Here is a 19,389-nt window from a genome sequence, read left to right on the forward strand (position 1 = left end):
CTGTGGGGCAGGGGAGGGGAATGGTTCCTGCCAGCTCTTTTGTTCTTGGAGAAGTCTCCCAATGATCCCTGTTCATCCAGTACATGCTTTGAGATTAGTAAGTAAATGCACCTCCTGCATACTCCAGGCATTTTTCAAATGCTGCTTCTATGATATATCTCTATAAGACTGTTTTTTGTGCTGTCTCTTTAAGGGCAGGGACTTTAGCCTTCTGGCTCTCCCATAGTTGAGTCCACTGATTTTTAAAATTCTAGGTGTTAAGCCTCACTGATTGTAAGAACTCATGATATTTGGTCTGCCTAGTTTTCAAAGACATATGTTATGGGAATTTGTCTTCCTGTGTGGGCTCCCTGGTGTGAGGGTCAGTTTCTTTCTCCTTTCTGCACCGGAGGTGTCCCTCCCTCCTTTGGAGAGCCCTGCGGTCAGTTTAGCTCCCAACTTTGTCTCCACCCTTCCTATCCTCTTTGATGTGGCCGCTTCTCTACATTTAGCTGTGGAGAGTTTGTTCTACCAGTCTTTGGGTCATTTTTCTGGTTATTTACACTGATGTGAGTGTTACCTAGTTGTATCCGTGGGATGAGGGGAGCTCAGGGTCCTACTCTGTCATCTTCCCTGGTAGTCTATTTATTTTTTTAGATTGTAATAAAACATATATTACATAAAATTTATCATTTTAATCATTTTCAAGTGTACACTTTAGTGGTATTAAGTGCATTTATGATGTAAAACATTCAGGAGCATCTATCTCTATAACCCTTTATGTCTTATAAAGCTAAAACCCTGTACTCAATAAGCAATAATTTTCCCTTCTCCCAGCCACTCAGACCTTGGATAACATTCTACTATCCATTTCTATAGGTTTAGCTCTCTAAGTAAATTAGAATCATACAGTATTTTTCTCTGACTGATTTATTTCTCCTGGTATAGTATTATTCAAGTTTCATCCATGTTATAGCATATTTCAGAATTTCCTTTATTTTAAAAACAGAGTAATATTTCATTGTATGTGTATGCCACATTTTCTTGTATATTCATCTGCTGAAGGACACTTGGGTTGCTTCCAAATTTTAGCTTTTGTGAATAATGCTGCAATGAATATATATCTCCTTGAGACCCTGTTTTCAACTCTTTTAGGTATATATCCAGAAGTGGAATTGCTGGATTGTATGTTAATTCTATTTTTAAATTTTTTTTAAAGATTTTATTTAATTGACAGAGATTACAAGTAGGCAGAGAGGCAGGCAGAGAGAGAGAGAGAGAGGAGGAAGCAGGCTCCCCGCTGAACAGAGAGCCTGATGTGGGGCTCAATCCCAGGACCCAGGGACCACGATCTGAGCTGAAGGCAGAGGCTTTAACCCACTGAGCCACCCAGGTACCCCTCTATTTTTAACTTTTTAAGAAAATGCCATTCTGTTTTCCACAGCAGCTATATCATTATACTCTTCCAAAAAATGATGCACAAAGATTCCATTTTCTCCACAACCTCCCCAATACTTGCTGCTTTTGTTCTTTTCATGGTAGCCATTGTAATGACTCATTGCAGTTTTGACTTGCATTTCCTTATGATTTGAGATATTGGGCATTTTTCGTCTGCTTATTGGTCATGTGTCTATCTGTTTTGCAGAAGTGTTTTAGTCCTTTGCCCATTTTTGAATTGGGTTGTTGCTTTTTTATTGTTAAGTTTTAGAAGTTCTCTCTATGTTCTGAATATTAGTTCTCTATCAGATATGTAATTTACAAGTATTTTCTCCCATTCTGTGGTTGCTTTTTAACTGTGGCCATCATCCTTTGAAGCATAATTAAAAAAAATTTTCATGAAGTCCAATTTGTCTATTTTTGTTGTTGTTGTTGTTGTCTGTGATATTGGTGTTGGATTCAAAAATTACCAAATCCAATGTCATGAAGTCTTTGCTGTATTCTTTTCTGGGAGTTCTTACAGTTTTAAGTCTTACATTTAAGTATTTGATCCATTTTGGGTTAATTTTTGTCTATGGCATTAGGTACAAGGTCCAATTTCACTCTTTTGCATTTGGATATCCAGAACCAATTGTTGAAAGGACTGTCCTTCCCCATTAAATGCTTTCAGCACCTTTGTTAAAAATCATTTGACCATAAACATAAGAGTTTATTTCCAGTCTCTCTACTCTATTCCATTCGTCTACATGTTGATCTTTATGTCACTATCGTACTGTATTGTTTACTTTCTCTTTGTATTGTTTTAAAATCAGAAATACGAATCCTCCAGTTTTGTTCTTATTTCTCAAGATTGCTTTGGCTATTTGGGGGTCTTTAGAGAATTTTAAGATGGGCTTTTCTATTTCTGTATAAAAAGTTAATTGGAATTTTGCTAGATATTGCTTTGACTTTGTAGATTGCTTTGGGTACTATTGACATCTTAATAATATTAAGTATTACAGATCATTAATGAGGTGTCTTTCCATTTATTTATGTCTAAATTTCTTTCAGAAATATTTTGTAGTTTTTATTGTATAAAACTTTTACCTTTTTGGTTAAGTTATTTCCCAAGAATTTTGTTCTTCTTGATACTATTTTTAAACACCTTGTCTTTATAATTTCTTTTCCAGATTTTTCACTATTAGCATATAGGAAAACAACTGACTTTTGTGTGTTGACTTTTTATCCTGTTACTTTGCTGAATGCTTTTATTAATTCTAATGGGTTTTGTTTGTTTCTTTTTCTTTTTGATTGTATTCATTTGTTTTTCATAGAATTGTTAAGAATTTCTACATCTAAGTTCATATCTTTGGCAAACAGAAATAATTTTACTTCTTCATTTCTTTTTATTTTCTTTTCTTGCCTAATTTTCTCTGGCTAGAACTTCCAGTTCTATGGTAAATAGAAATGGTGAAAATGAACATCCTTACTTTATTGTTGGTCTTAGAGGAAAAGCATTCAGTGTTTCACAATTGAATATGATCACCACGGGCTTTCCACAAATGGCTTTTTATTATGATGAAATATATTCTTTCTCTATTCATCAGTGAAGCCCCTAGGTCTAGGGCTTTCCCTTGTTGAGAGATTTTTGATTACTGATTCAGTCTTCTTACTAGTTATAGATCTTTTCAGATTTTTTAATTTTTCATAATTCAGTCTTGATAAATTTGGTGTTTCTAGAATTTGTGCATTTCAATCAAGTTATCAAATTTTTAAAGCATACAATAGTTCATAGTACCCTTTTATAATTCTTTTTTATTTTAAATTCAATAGTTTCAGATGTAGTGTTCAACAATTCATCAGTTGCATATAACACCCAGTGCTCATCACATCACATATTCTCCTTAATGTCAATCACCCAGTTACCCCATTCCCCCATCCACCTCCCCTTAGGCCATCCTCAGTTTGTTTCCTATAGTTAAGTCTCCCATGGTTTGTCTCCTCTCTGATTTCTTCGTATTCAGTTTTTCCACCCTTCTTTATGATCTTCTGCATTGTTTTTTATATTCCACATATAAATGAAACCTTATGATAATTGTCTTTCTCCGACTGACTTATTTCACTTAGCACAATACCCTCAAGTTCCATCCTCATCGATGTAAAAAATAGTCAGCAAGATACTAGCCAGTAGGATCCAATGGTACATTGAAAGGGTTATTCACCACGACCAAATGGGATTTATTCCTGGGCTGCAAGGTTGTTCAACATTCGCAAACAAATCAACATTATACATCACATTAATAAAATAAAGGATAAGAACCATATGATCCCCTCAACTGATGCAGAAAAAGCATTGAGAAAATACAGCATCATTTCCTGATTAAAACTCTCCACAGTGTAGGGTTAGAGGGAACATACCTCAATATCATAAAAGCCATCTATGAAAAGCCCATAATGAATATCACTCTCAATGGGGAAAAACTGAGTGCCTTCCCCCTAAGGTCAGAAACACGACAGGGATGTCTGCTCTTATCACTATTGTTCAACATAATACTAGTAATCAGATGACAAAACAAAAGACATTAAAATTGGCAAGGGAAAAGTCAAATTCTCAGTCTTCACAGATGCCATGTTACTTTATATGGAAAACCCAAAGACTCTACCCCAGAATTGCCAGAACTCATACAGCAAATACAATGCACAGAAATCAGTTGCATTTCTCTACATTAACAATGAGACCAAGGGAAGATAAATTAAGGAATCAATCCCATTTACAACTGCACCTAAACTACAAGATACCTAGGAATAGTTCTTTTTATTTCTATAAGTTTGGTAGTAATGTCCCTATTTTCATTTCTGATTTTAGCAAGTTGATTTTTTTTTCTCTTTATTCTTAGTTTAGCTAGCTAAGCTTGTCAATTTGGCTAATCTTTTCAAAGAATCAATCTTTGATTTCATTAATTTTCTGCTATTTAAAAAAAATTTCTATTTTGTGGTCTTTGTTCTAATCTTTATTATTTCCTTCCTTCTTCTAAATTCTAAATTCAACCAAATTTAGGTTGCAAGGTTAGGTTTTTGATTTCAGATTTTTCTTCTTTTCTTTTCTTTCTTTCTTTCTTTTTTTTAGTTTATATAAATTGCTTATAGTTTGCAGCTATAAAATTTCCCCTTAGCTTTCATTATGTTCTACAAGCTTTGGTATGTTTGTGTTTTCATTTTCATTCATCTCTAAGTATTTTTTTTCCTTTAAAAAATTAATTTATTTGACAGAGAGAGAGAGGGAGAGAGAGAGCACAGGCAGAGGGAGAGGGAAAAGATGAAGGCTTTCTGCTGAGCAGGAAGCCCTATTCAGGGCTTGATCCCAAGACCCTGGGATCATGACCTTAGCTGAAGGCAGATGCTTAACCAACTGAGCCACCCAGGTGCCTCAGGTGCCCTTTCTCTCTAGATATTTTCTAATTTCCATTGTGATTTCTCTTTTGATCTTTTGGGTGTTTTAAGAGCTTGTTGTTTAATATCCAAAAATTTGTCCATTTTTCAGTTTTACTTCTGTTATTACTTTCTAACTTCATATTCATCTTGTTGTAGTTGGTGTAAAATTTTTGTATAGTATCTCTATCATTACAGATACATCTATTAAGATTTTACTTGTGGCCTAACATATGGTTTATTCCACAAAATGTCCCTTTTTGCCTTTGATAAGAATGTGTATGCTATTGATGTAGGGTAGAATGTTCTGTAAATATGTTAGAAATATTCAGTTCACTGTATTAAGTCTTGTATTTTCTTACTTATGTCTGAGTGTTCTACCCATTATTGAAAGTGGGGGATTAATGTCTTCAACTCTTACTATAGATCTGCTCATTTTTCCTTTCAATTTTGTCAGTTTTGATTTATATATTTCAATGATTTGTCACTAAATGTATAATTTTTTTTAATAGTTATATCTTTTTGTTCTATTGAATCTTTTATTATCAATACTTTGTCTCATTTTTTGGGTTTGTTTTAATGTCTATTTCACCTCAGATATTTTAGTCTTATGTAGTATTGTTCAATTTTCCATTTTTTGTTACATTTTTTCATCCTTTTACTTTCAACTTATTTTTGTCTTTGGATCTAAATGGAGTGTCTTATAAATGAAATATAGTTGCAACATGAGTTTTAATCCATTCTGGCAATCTCTGTCTTTTGATTGGAAAATTGAATCCATTTACATTTAAAGTAATTACTGTCAGGAAAAACTGATTTCTGTCACTTGCTGTTTGTTTTCTATTTGCCTTATACATATTTTGCCCCCCATTTATTGCATACTTTCTTTTTTGGTGTTTTTTATTTTGTAATAAAATGTTTAAATTTATTTCTTATTTTCTTTTGTATATATTCAATAGCCATTCACTTTGGGGTTATCATGGAGATTAAAGGTAACATCTTAAAGTTATAGCATTCTTATTTGAATTTATAGCAGTTTAACTTCAGTAATATGCAAAAACTCTGCTCCTTTACAGTTCTGTCCCCACCACTTTTGGTAAGTTATTGATGTCATGAATTTATATTCTTATACATCGCATGCCCAAAAATATAACTAATGATTTTTAAAAATTCTTTAGTCTCTTAAATTTTGTAGAAAAGATAATGTGCAATTTTGCACCCAATTTATAATAACACTAAGTTTTAGACTAATACTTTTTAAAAACTATGAGTCTCTTTAATCATGTAGAAAACAAAAAGGGTTGCAAACCATTGTTACAATAATACTAGCTTTTATAACTGCCCATATATTTACCTTCACTGAGATCTTTCTTCATATGGCTAATAGTTATTATCTAGTGTCCTTTCATTTCATCTCACAGGACTCTCTTGAGAATTTCTTACAGAGCATTTGTCATGGTAATGAACTCTCTAAGCTCTTGTTCACTTGGGACTATCTTAATTTCTCCCTCACTTTTGAAGGGCAGTTTTGATGGTTTAAGATTCTTGATTAACAGTTTTTCTTTTTAGGACTTTGAATATGTATGTTCACTGTCTTCTGCCTTCCAAGGTTTCTGATGAAAAGTCTGCTGATTATTTATTGAGAATCCTTTATACATGACAAGTGTCTTCTTTCTTGCAGCTTTCAGGATTCTTTGTCTTTGTCTTTCAAATAGTTGATTATAATGTATCTCAGTGTGGATCTCTTTGGGTTTATCTTCCCTGCAGTTTCTTGAGCTTCTGAGATGTTTATATTCAAGACTTTCATCAGCTTTGGGAAGTTTTTAAGCATTATTTCTTCAAATATTCCTATTGTCATTTCTTTTTTTTTTTTAATTTATTTTCAGCATAACAGTATTCATTATTTTTGCACCACACCTAGTGCTCCATGCAATCCATGCCCTCTATAATACCCACCACCTGGTACCCCAACCTCCCCCCCCCCGCTTCTTCAAACCCCTCAGATTGTTTTTCAGAGTCCATATAGTCTCTCATGGTTCACCTCCCCTTCCAATTTCCCCCAACTCCCTTCTCCTCTCTAACTCCCCATGTCCTCCATGCTATTTGTTATGCTCCACAAATAAGTGAGACCATATGATAATTGACTCTCTCTGCTTGACTTAGTTCACTCAGCATAATTTATTCCAGTCCCATTCATGTTGCTACAAAAGTTGGGTATTCATCCTTTCTGATGGAGGCATAATACTCCATAGTGTATATGGACCACATCTTCCTTATCTATTCGTCCGTTGAAGGGCATCTTGGTTCTTTCCACAGTTTGGCGACCATGGCCATTGCTGCTATAAACATTGGGGTACAGACGGCCCTTCTTTTCATGAAATCTGTATCTTTGGGGTAAATACCCAGGAGTGCAATTGCAGGGTCATAGGGAAGTTCTATTTTTAATTTCTTGAGGAATCTCCACACTCCAAAGAACTCCAAGAACTGGAGAACTTAAGTTCTCCAAAGAGGCTGCACCAACTTGCATTCCCACCAACAGTGGAAGAGTGTTCCCCTTTCTCCACATCCCCTCCAACACATGTTGTTTCCTGTCTTACTAATTTTGGCCATTCTAACTTGTGTAAGGTGATATCTCAATGTGGTTTTAATTTGAATCTCCCTGATGGCTAGTGATGATGAACATTTTTTCATGTGTCTAATAGCCATTTGTATGTCTTCATTGGAGAAGTCTCTGTTCATATCTTCTGCCCATTTTTTGATATGCTTGTCTGTTTTGTGTGTGTTGAGTTTGAGGAGTTCATTATAGATCCTGGATATCAACCTTTTGTTTGTACTGTCATTGGCAAATATCTTCTCCCATTCCGTGGGTTGCCTCTTTGTTTTCTTGACTGTTTCCTTTGCTGTGCAGAAGCTTTTGATTTTGATGAAGTCCGAAAAGTTCATCTTCGCTTTTGTTTCCTTTGCCTTTGGAGACATATCTTGAAAGAAGTTGCTGTGGCTGATATCGAAGAGATTACTGCCTATGTTCTCCTCTAGGATTCTGATGGATTCCTGTCTCACACTGAAGCCTTTTATCCATTTTGAGCTTATCTTTGTGTACAGTGTAAGAGAATGGTCGAGTTTCATTCTTCTACATATAGCTGCCTAGTTTTCCCAGCACCATTTATTGAAGAGACTGTCTTTTTTCCACTGTATATTTTTTCCTGTTTTGTCGAAGATTATTTGACCATAGAGTTGAGGGTCCATACCTGGGCTCTCTACTCTGTTCCACTGGTCTATGTGTCTGTTTTTATGCCAGTACCATGCTGTCTTGGTGATCACAGCTTTGTAGTAAAGCTTGAAATCAGGTAACGTGATGCTCCCCATTTTATTGTCATTTCTTATTCTGAGACTCCCAAATGTGTATGTCTGTCCCTTGGTGTCCCATATGTCTTTTTGACCCTAATCACTTTTCCTTAATCTTTTTCCTTTTGTTCTTTAGACTGAATACTGTCAATGATCTTATCTTTAAGTTTGCTGATTCTTTCTTTTATCTGCTCAAATCTGTCTTTGAATCCTTTCAGTGAAATTTTCATTTCAGTTATTATACTTTTTACTTTAGAATTTCTTTTTGGTTTCTTTCTAAGTTTTTATAAAATCTCTTTAATGATATTTCCATTTTGTTCATACCCCATTTTTCTTGTCTTCTTCACATTATTTTTTAGCTCTTTGAGCATCTATGAGAAAGTTAGGGGCATCTGGGGGGCTCAGTGGGTTAAAGCCTCTGCCTTCGGCTCAGGTCATGATCCCAGGGTCCTGGGATCGAGCCCTGCATTGGGTTCTCTGCTCCGTGGAGAGCCAGCTTCCTCCTGTCTCTCTGCCTGTCCCTCTGCCTGCCTATCTGCCTACCTCTCTGCCTACTTGTCATCTCTGTCTATCAAATAAATAAATAAAATCTTAAAAAAAAAGTTGTTTTAAAGTCTTTGTCTAATAGATTCTCCATCAAGTCCTTTTCTAAAGATAGTTTCTATTGATTATTCTTCCTTTGAATGTGCCTTATTTTTCTTTTTCTTTATATACCTTGTGATTTTATATTAAAGATTGAATATTCAAATTTAATGATGCGTTAGTTCTGGAAATTAGATTCTACCTTTCTCCATGGGTTTGCTAGTTAATTTTTTTGTTTTGTTTTGTTTTGAGGCAGACTATTTTTTTAAAGATTTTTATTTACTTATTTGATATATAGAGAGAGATCACAAGTAGCCATCAAGGTAGGCGGGGCGGGGGAAGCAGGACCCCTGCTGAGCAAAGAGCCTGATGTGGGGCTCAATCCCAGGACCCTGGTATTATGACATGAGCCGAAGACAGAGGCTTAACCCACTGAGCCACCCAGGCACCCCAAGGCAGACTCTTTCTATGCCAAAGATTAGAAGAGATGTAAACATAGGTCTCTTCAGGCTTTTTCTGAGTCTGTGCTTTTCCTTGGGAATATACTTTTTAACTTTCCCTGTGTTTGCAGTTGTTTTTCAATGTCCCCATCTTTAATGTCTAGTCTCCAAAAGAGGAAAAAGAGAAAAATGAAGGGAGGAAGAAAAAGAACCTTTTAAGTCCCCTGAAATTCATTTCAGCCAGAGAGGAGGGGCCTCCAGCAATGGGAGGAAGTGTAAGAATAAGGTCACCCACCTCTTTGCATGACTGTGATCAGAAGCATAGATCTCAGATATTTGTAGGACAGAGCCCTTTTTGTCTGGCTTTTAGTAGAATCTGCTCTTGGAATGTATTCATAGCTGCCTGCCATGGGGCTTGAGGGTAGGGGGTGGTAGCTGCTACTATCTAAGAGTTGAAATTGAATGAAATGAGCTGTTCTTTGCTTTCCAAGACTTACTCTGGAAGTTGAAAACCTTCAATAGACTCCAGAGTTCCAAAATAGTTAAATCAGATAAATTCTGCCCATACAATTGTTTTCTAGGTAAACAGAACATTTCCTAATGTTTCCCACCACCCCACTATCTTCCCAGAATACTCTTTTCCTTGAGGAAATTTGACTTTTGTTTTCTTGAAAGCTGCTGAAGTTAAGATGAGTTCAATGACCAGGGAGACTTTCTGACTGTGACAACTGGAAATAAAGAAATGACAAAAATATATTGCATGTGTGTGATGCTTTTTTACTTAACAAGGTATTTTTATATGCACATGTCATTTCATCTTCCCAGTATCCCTACTGAGAAGCAAAGAAATGTCTAAAATGCCCATCTTACAGAAGAGGAATTTATTTCAGAACGCCTAGATTGTCCTGAGTGGGACAGCTAGTTGTTGCAGACTTTGACTCAGAAGTAGGCCATTTGGATTTTAGTGCTTGCTCTATAATACTTCTCAGCATAATCAGTAGTGGTTATGAGAAAAAAGGATGAGTTTAGATTGAAGAGCATTAAACATTAGGTACACTCCCTCATGTACCCAACGCTGTTCCCAATACAAATATGTTTGATTCAGGACAATTTGTTTCTACAATTTAAACCTTTACTCCTCTGCAGAGACCAGACTTCTTTTTTTCTCCCCTTGTTACTTTCCTTCCTCCAAGCCTGTTCTTGTGAAAAGAATTGATATATCTAAACTTCACAAGTGCTTCCTTATATTTCAGCTATTGACAGATTTAAAGTCTAAATCATGGGGCAGAAATATGACACAGTAGGCATCTAAGGGTTGGAAAATAACATTTTAATCAGGTTGAATTTTTCAGTTTCTGGATTCACCCTGTGTAGATAGTGCTTTCTTGTTCTGCCTGGCCACTGTGCAGATTCCATATGATATGGGCTTATAGATATAGAAGAGCCTTATATGCAGTGCTCCCATTTTGTAGATGGAAAGCTAATGCCCAAAGAGGTAAACCAATTTTTTAAGGTCATTCTATGCAAATTTAACCTTTGTTTTGTTGACAGATGATTCAGTTAAGCCCTAGCTCAGTGATTAGTGATCTGTGGAAAGTTCCAGTTCCATCTGACCCTGCCAGAGAGATTTAGTACACAGAATATTTGCTAGGGAATGTCCTTAGAATCAACACCTGTGGAAAGAAAGGGGCATATGCAGGAGAGGGCAGGGGGAGAAGTGGAGCTGTCATAGGCAAACTCAGTTTCTGGTCACTTAAACCAACACCACAAGAAACTCTGGAGCTATAATGATCCATCAGGGCTGTCCCAATTTGATTACAATAACCAGGACTTTCTAGTCCAGCCTCCCTCTTTTGGATATGAGCCATACCAGGAAGGTATCACCTTGGGCAAAGAAGCTCTACACCTGAGGCAATCCTTGGAGGGTTGACAACTGAAGGCATTCTGTAATAGCAGTTCCAGCAACGGGGTCAACCAGACCTTCCTTGAAGGGGGGAATCAAAGCAGTGCCTCTTCACATCCATCAAAAGAGCCTTGCCAAATTGGAGGATTAGAGATTGTGTCCAAGTGTTATCAACACTTATTGCAAAACTTGGACTTGGAATGAGGATTCTCTGGCTATGATCCCCTTTCTTTACCATTCTCCTTTGCTATTAGAATCCAAAATCTTTCTTAGGGGTTTGTGATTTGGAATTATTTGTGATTCTTAGATATGAGCTGTTGAACTGTGAAGAGACTTGCCAATCTGGTTGGCTCAATCTATTTATCTTCATGCTCAACCACCACAACAAAAACATTTCAGTCTATCCCTGAAGGTTTAACAGATCCTGATATAGAGCAGAATATTTAATACCCAGCTCTCCAAATCTCTCCAAACTCTGTAACTTAAAAAAAAACCTGTTTACTCCATTCTCCCTGGAGCTACATGTTGATAAATGATTACCCTAAGGAATTTTCTGAATTTTCTGACATCTTTTGTGTCTGCAGACATCATTCTTCATCTGATGAGTACTGAACCAAAATTCTCCAGTACCATAGAGAATTTAAGGATATGATTGAGACTTTGTTATGAAATGACACAGGCTTCACCTATGACTTGAACTCAGTCATTATATTCCATCTGCTCACTATATTGACATGTCAATGTCTTGTTTATTTTTTAAGCATTTGCTCAAAGGCTACCTCCTCCAAAAGGATTAAATGATTTAATACTTAAAAAAATCCTCAAACATACCTATGAAAGGATTCAATAATAATAATAATAATTATTATTATTCAAAGCCATTAAAAAGATAATAATAATAATTATTATTTTTAATGGCTTTGAATCTTTTGCATGGAGTTCTGTAATACACACTCTACAGCCTATTCCTTGGTGTGTTAAAGGCAAAAAAATATATTAATATATTAAAAAGATAATAATAATAATAATAATAATAATAATAATAATTTTTAATGGCTTTGAATCTTTTGCATGGAGTTCTGTAATACACACTCTACAGCCTATTCCTTGGTGTGTTAAAGGCAAAAAAATATATTTTTTCCCACATACCATTGCTACTTGCAGCTGTGGTTTCAGAGATGATAACTGTGTTTGACTATAACTACTACTTGGTCCACACCCCAGGCATGGTGTTCAAGCAGTGGCACAGAAAGGAGAGAATAATAGAGAGAGTGCCAGAGTCATCCACAAGGCACTGAATCACAGGAGCTTCAGAAACCACCTGTCCCAAATGCCCCAACAATACCTCAAGCCAGTTGACCCTGTGTTTCTGTGGCACTCCTTCTTCAATGTGGTAAAGTGTGGTAAAGTGGTACATCCCATCTCTAGAAAACTGTCTTAAAACTTTCTTAATTTAAGAAAAAATATAACTCTGGAACTTTCATCAGACTTCTTTTTCTGTTTTCTGGGACCAAGTGGACCAATTTCCTTCCCTCTTCTTTAAAACTGCCCTTTAATATATGGAGGCACCTATTGTAGCTGATCACTCTAGAACACACTTGTAGAACTATGCCTTGTATATTGACTGGCTTCAAAGGCACTTTGTGTTACCTAGTTTCCTGCTTCATTTTTGGTGGCTGAGTATGGACTACAGATTAAATTTCATTCTTGGGTGGGTTAGTATCACAGTTCTCTCTTGTAGTCTGGTCTGGAAATTCCTTTCTCTTTCTTTCTACTTACCTAAATGTGACCTTTAAAAAAAAGACTGTTTATATGTATGCCAATGCCGAAGAATGCCATGGCTCAATATCTTCTTCTGAGTAATCATTGCTGTAATCTTCTTTTAGGGACACTTATAGCTATGTGCCCAATTCTTGCCATGCCCCCTCTGCGGAGCTAGAGAGAGTTATGCTCTTGGGCTGAGGATTTAGGAGTGAATCTTACCATGTGGTTCTTTCCCTGATTCTATCTGCTTTGTAAAATTGGTATAAGTAAACATGACAGTGAAGCCCACAGAGAGAATTGATGCTACTGAAAAGATGAAGGAAGACAGACTGTTTGGATGTATGTGAGCACCAGGTTTTCTTTACATTCATTTTAAAAGTTGCTATTTTTTGTAAATGGTAATACATTTATGTGGTTCAAAAATCCAAACAATGTTAACAAATATAAACAGAAAATCTGGCTCCCACCCCTGTCTCTATTCACTCTGTTTTCCCTTCCTTACTGTGTTTATCCTTTTACGGTTTATTTTTAAAATGACAAGCAAATATAAATGCATATACGTATTTCTCCCCCTTTTTGCACAATGGGTAATTTTAGCAGAAACCAGTAATGCTCACCAATATTCATGTTCTCCTCTATGTAGGAGAGACTTTGTGTGTATTTGCATGAGAAACTGACAAGAAGGAAATATATCATAAATCTACCACATTTTCTAATGCATTGTCACATCAAAAAAACTGTGACTCAGGACTGATAATGCTTTTATGTTTTCTTCAGTTCCTCATATTTGCATCAATAAGACACTGGCTGTGAAATTTGGACTGCTCCAAAAAAGCACAAACATTCACTTAAGATACGGCCACAGAAGATAGTGGGTAAAGAAGTACTTCCCAAGGAGGAGCCAGTTGCAATAGCAACAAATGGACAGGAGATCTTCTCCCAATGGCAGCATCAATACCCAGTCAACTAATCTTCCCCACTCCCATTTTAAAAGCTCTTCAACTGCCTTTCCAGGGGAGATTTAAGAATTGCTATGGACAATCACTTCTGTGTATCTCCCATCCTTCCTTTTTCTGAATGAGTATTATTATTTTGGTAATCCTTCAATTATTACACAATTACATATTCCATGTAGCTCCAAGGTTACTAGACCATAAGGAGATATATCCAGGTTCGACAGAAAGGATTGAATCAGATATGCTGAATTTAGTGGATTCAGACTTTTGAGTTTGGTGCAGTTACTAGATAGGACTCTGTGTTGTGTTCTTTGGGAGAATGTAAGTATGTTCAATATGTTGAAGAAGAATGAACTAGAAGTTTGATGGCCAGAATGGCACCCTATGGAATACATGGCTAGTGCTCTTTAATATCAATGTATTTTCTTCCTCCTGAGCATACAGGTAGACTACATTTTTCTTGTCTTTCTTGTGGTTCAAGGTGACCACATGACTGAGTTTTGACTAATGAAAAAACAGAAGTTATGTGCCCCTTTTCAGGTTTGTCCATAAAAACCTTCTTCATGTGATTCTTACTCTCTTGGCACTCATCTGCTGGCTGAACAGTGCAGACCCCAAAGACTTAGAGGAGGAAAGAGTCACAGAATCGTATGGATCCCTGACTTATAGCCTAGAGCAGAAATCTTCAGGAATTTGCTCTTCAGATCTTCTTTTGAGCTGGATGGTAAATCCTCTTCCTCTTCTTCCAGCCATTACCTCCTTGAACGCCTGACCAGATGCCAGTGCTCTTCACAGGTTCATGTACCACTAGAAGTGTGTTTGTCTTGGAAGCTTTTTACCTCCCTTTTTATTTTCAGTGACAGACAGCCTAGCTGCATATAGTATTCTTGGCTGCATATTTTTCTCACTTAGTGCTCTGAATATTTCCTGCCTGTCATTTCTGGCCTGCCAGCTCTCTGTGGAGAGGTCTGCTGCCAAACTAATATTTCTACCATTGTATGTTACAGACCTCTTCTCCTGAGCTGCTTTCAGAATATTCTCTTTGTCACTGAGATTTGTAAGTTGATGATGGGGTGTTGACCTATTTTTATTGATTTTGAGGGGGGCTTCTCTGTGCCACCTGGATTTTGATATTTGTTTCCTTCCCCAAATTAGGGAAGTTCTCTGCTATAACTTGCTCCAATATACCGTCTGCCCCTCTCTCTTTCTTCTTCTGGGATCCCAATTATTCTAATATTGTTTCATCTTATGGTATAACATATCTCTTTAATTCTCTCATCATGGTCCAGTAGTTGTTTATCTCTCTTTTTCTCAGCTTCTTTATTCTCCATCATTTGGTCTTCTATATCATTTATTCTCTCTTCTGCCTCATTTATCCTAGCGGTTAGAATCTCCATTTTTTATTGCACCTCATTAATAGCTTTTTGTTTTCAAATTGGTTAGATTTTATTTCTTTTATTTCCACAGAAAGGTATTCTCTAATATATTCTATGCTTTTTTCCAAGATCAGCTAGCATCTTGATAATTATCATTCTGAACTCTAGTTCTGACATCTTACTAATGTCTGTATTGATTAGGTCCCTACCCATTGGTACTGCCTCTTGCTCTTTTTTTTGAGGTGAGTTTTTCTGCCTTGTCATTTTATCCAGATAAGAATAGATGAATGAGAGAACAAAATACTAAAAGTATCAGTAACAACCCCAGAAAAATATACACTAACCAAATCAGAAGAGACCCAAAACTGGGGAGAGAAGAAAGGAGGAAAAAAAAAAATCTATCTATCTATCTATCTATCATCTATCTATATACATATAGATTTGTGGATAAAACAGAGCCACACACTTGATTTGGGGTATATTTTGGTCTGTTAGAAGAGACTACCTCCCAAAATTTTAAAGAAAGGAAAAAGAAAGGAAAAAAATATATATACACACACACACACACACACACACACAAATAAGGGTAAACACGATGACGGGATGGAATATGAGTATTAAAATAAAATTAAAAAAGATTTTAAACAAAGAATTGATAAGAAGTTGGTTGAAAAAAAAAAAAGAGAATGTGATTAGGCTAGAGACTAGAACAAAGCCACATCATACATTTAGGGTATATTTTGATATGTTAGAGGAAACAATACCCCAGAATTTTAAAGAAAGAAAAACTTACATGTATACAAAAATAAGGTTAAATACAATGAAGAGATAGAATATGACTATAACAATGAAAATTTAAAAATATTTTTAAAAAGGTATTGATAAGATAAAGTAGTTAAAAGAGGTTAAAATAGGAAAGAGAAAAAATAATAAAATAAAATAAGAAACAAAATTTAAAAATTTTAACTTTGAAAGACTAAAGAATCATGGGAAAAAAGTCATGAATTCTATGTGCTGCATTCCCCTAGCTCTGGAGTTCCACAGTTCTCATTGATAGGTGAACTTGGTCTTGCCTGGATGTTCTTGCTGATCTGTGGGAAGGGCCTGTTGCAGTGATTCTCAAATGTCTTTGCTAGAGGCGGAATTGCACTGCCCTTGCCTGAGGCCAGGCTAAGTAATCTGCTCCGGTTCACTCTTGGTAATTTTGTTCTCTGAATGCTTTCTGTACAGTTTTGGAGGAGGAGTATGAAAATGGCAGCCTCTCAATCTCTGGCTCGTAGGGGCCGAGAGCTCGGGCCCCACTCCTCAGTACACCCTCAGAGAAAAGCAGTCAATCCCTTCCATCTCCCTGGTCTCTGGCCACAGTCTGTGCTCACCTGGCCTGTGACTGAGCATTTCTGTCTCTGGGTCATGGTGCCATTTGGAGTCTCCAAACCCAGCAGATTCCTGCTCCTCACTCCTCTGCTGCTCCTCCCAGAGGAGGAGGGTGAGTCTCCCTGCTTCTGGCATCTGTGGGGTCTCTCCTTGAAGAGCAGTGGCCCGACTATGCCTTGGATCATGATTTAAGATAACCCCGAAATGAGAGCCCCCTCCTCAGCTCTGTCTCTGTAGTTGGCTTCCCCTCTTCGATACCTGGGAACTCTGCCACACTCAGGCATACCTGCTCTTTCTGTGACCCCACGGGTCCTGAGGCCACACTCTCCCTGTGAGGGCTCCACTCCCTGCTTAACCTCTGGAGTGACATCCCTCAGTGAAGCAGACTTCTAAAAGTTCTGATTTTGTGCTCCACTGCTTCACCACTTGCCAGGATCCGGCTCCTCCCCTGTGGTCTATCTTCCCATATATCACCTTGGATTCACTTCTCAGCACATTCCACCTTCCAGAAAGTGGTCGCTTTTCTGTTCTTAGAATTGCTGCTCTTCTTCTCTTCAATCTCCTGTTGAGTTTGTAGATGTCCAGAATGGTTTGATAACTATCTAGCTGAATTCTTGTGACCTAATGAAATTTAGGTCTCCTACTCTTCTGCCATCTTGCTCCTCTCTGCTCCATGTACCACTAGAAGTCTGGAGTTGGAAATTTGCCTTTGGAAATTTTCTATTCCTATCCTGGCCCATACTTCTCTCTCTCTGGAATTTTAAGACAACACCCCAGTGCATACTTTACAGAGTCTGTTTCAGAATTGTACATTGGTTCTTACTCATCAGATCATAAACTGCTTGAACTCATAGATAATGTCTTTTGCTTCTTTCACCACCTCAGTGTCCAGTAAAGTACATGATACATAGTGGGGGTTCAGTATGTCTTAATTAATCAATTCACTGAATTCTCAGTGGAGCAGATTAGAGGTGACTGGGGTGCTTGAATGAGGTATCTCTGAACTTTTGACCCTATCCAGAGGTCTACAGGAGTGTTTTGGCATGTCATCCAAGAAAGATTGTAAGTCAAGAGAAAATGATCATTTTTACTGATGATTCAGCCAAAGTCAAACATCTACTAATCCAGAAAATTCTGCTGACAGCTTTGCTTTTGTTAACTTTTAAGTATTAATGATTCTATAAGAAAATCAGCTGGGGGTTATGTTCCCTTATTTCAGGTGGTTAAGTAAAGTGTTTCTGGGAATGTATGCTTGCCAAAGGACATTCTTTGAGTTTAGAAGGAAATTACTTTTATATATTGTCTTTTTAAAAGGGAGTCATTTGCTTTTGGGGAGATTTAAAAGGTTTATAGTGGAAGGAGCTTATAAATATTGGTACATATAACCAATCACTAGTAAACTAATTGATTAAATTCATTCAGTATTAATTAAGCATCTGTCAGATTAAAGGCAGTGTATTAAATATAATATAACATACAACAATGAATGGAAGCATGTACAGAATGAAAAGAATTCTGGATAATCAGTGGTATTAATAGTAGCAGGGTTAATTATAATAGTATTGATATTAGTAGTGATGGTAGTTGTCAGTATTGACCACTTAGTCATACCAGAAATATTAATCAAATTGTCGCTAATTCCCAAAATAACTCTTAGAGGTAAGTATATTACTGGTATCCATATTTTTGTAGTTTAAAAAACAAAAATTCTGAGACATTGAATGAGTTGTTCAAGATTACAAAACTATTAATTAAACTTCTTTTTTTATTTTTAAAAATATTTATGTTTAGAATTAGCTGACTAGATTCAGTTTAGATGATCCCAATTTTATTGGCAGTATCCAATGCATCATGGAAGCAAGTTGAACACATGCCTTTTTCTCTCTATCAGGCCTCATCAGCGAGGGTGTTGACATTGGCCACACTAATGTCATTGAGCTTTCTTTACAGACTGTTTAATCTGATGCTCTTTGGCCTTGACATTTACAATAAATGCTAGTATTTTGTTGTTTTTTTATTTTCATAGCCACTACCAAATCAATTTGAATACAGCTCTCTGAATCCATATGTAATTTCCTGCATTAAACACACCTTGCAATCACAAGATCTGGATTCAAGTGTAGACTTTGCTTCTTAATGCTCAGTAATCTCGTTGAGTCTTAGTTTTCTCATCTTAACACCCAGGCATTTCTTAACACTAACGACTCCATTTGTCTCCTGGGCAGGGGGAGAGAAGGGGAGGGTTTAATTAAAGGGTCTAATGAAAGTGAAAATGAGCCTGAGCTGCAAAGCACCCTATGTATGCAAATGATAATAATCACAATAATAAGTAGTAGTGTTAGTTAAAGTAACTATCCTTCAGTTGCTTATGATCTAGAACAAGAGATAGAATGTGCAAAATAATAGTGTGAAAAGTGACAAGTGATGTAATCAATATATGTACAAGAAGGAGCTGGAGGTGTCCAGAGGGAGAGACCTCCCTGTTGGGATATCATGGAAGTACTGAACATATGTGGATATGGACTTTTGGGGAACACCGTGGCTTCCACCCTGAAAAAGTAGTTCTATTCAACAGCAGGAAAAGGCAAAGGAGAACTATTCTGCAGGAAGTCTTTCCTTCAGGCAGGCAAATACACTCCAGTGATGACAATGGAATTCTAAGGTCACTGGCATCAGAGTTACTGTAGTCTCAGTTAAAAAAAAAAAAAAGTAATTGCTTTATATGCCTTAGAGAATCTAAATAAAGGATCAACAAACTATAGGCTGAGGATTGGGTGCCTGTTTTCACAAATATGGTTTTATGGGAATACAACCGTGTTCATTAC

General features: G+C 36.6%; 1 long non-coding RNA gene across 1 annotated transcript in view; it reads left to right on the top strand.

The window, feature by feature from the left end:
- Positions 1-19,389, top strand: part of LOC309846163 — an 80,001-nt gene that overhangs the window by 28,652 nt on the left and 31,960 nt on the right. The window lies entirely within an intron of this gene.

The sequence above is a fragment of the Mustela nivalis genome (genome assembly GCF_964662115.1).
Source record: "Mustela nivalis genome assembly, chromosome: 1".
NCBI lineage: Eukaryota > Metazoa > Chordata > Mammalia > Carnivora > Mustelidae > Mustela > Mustela nivalis.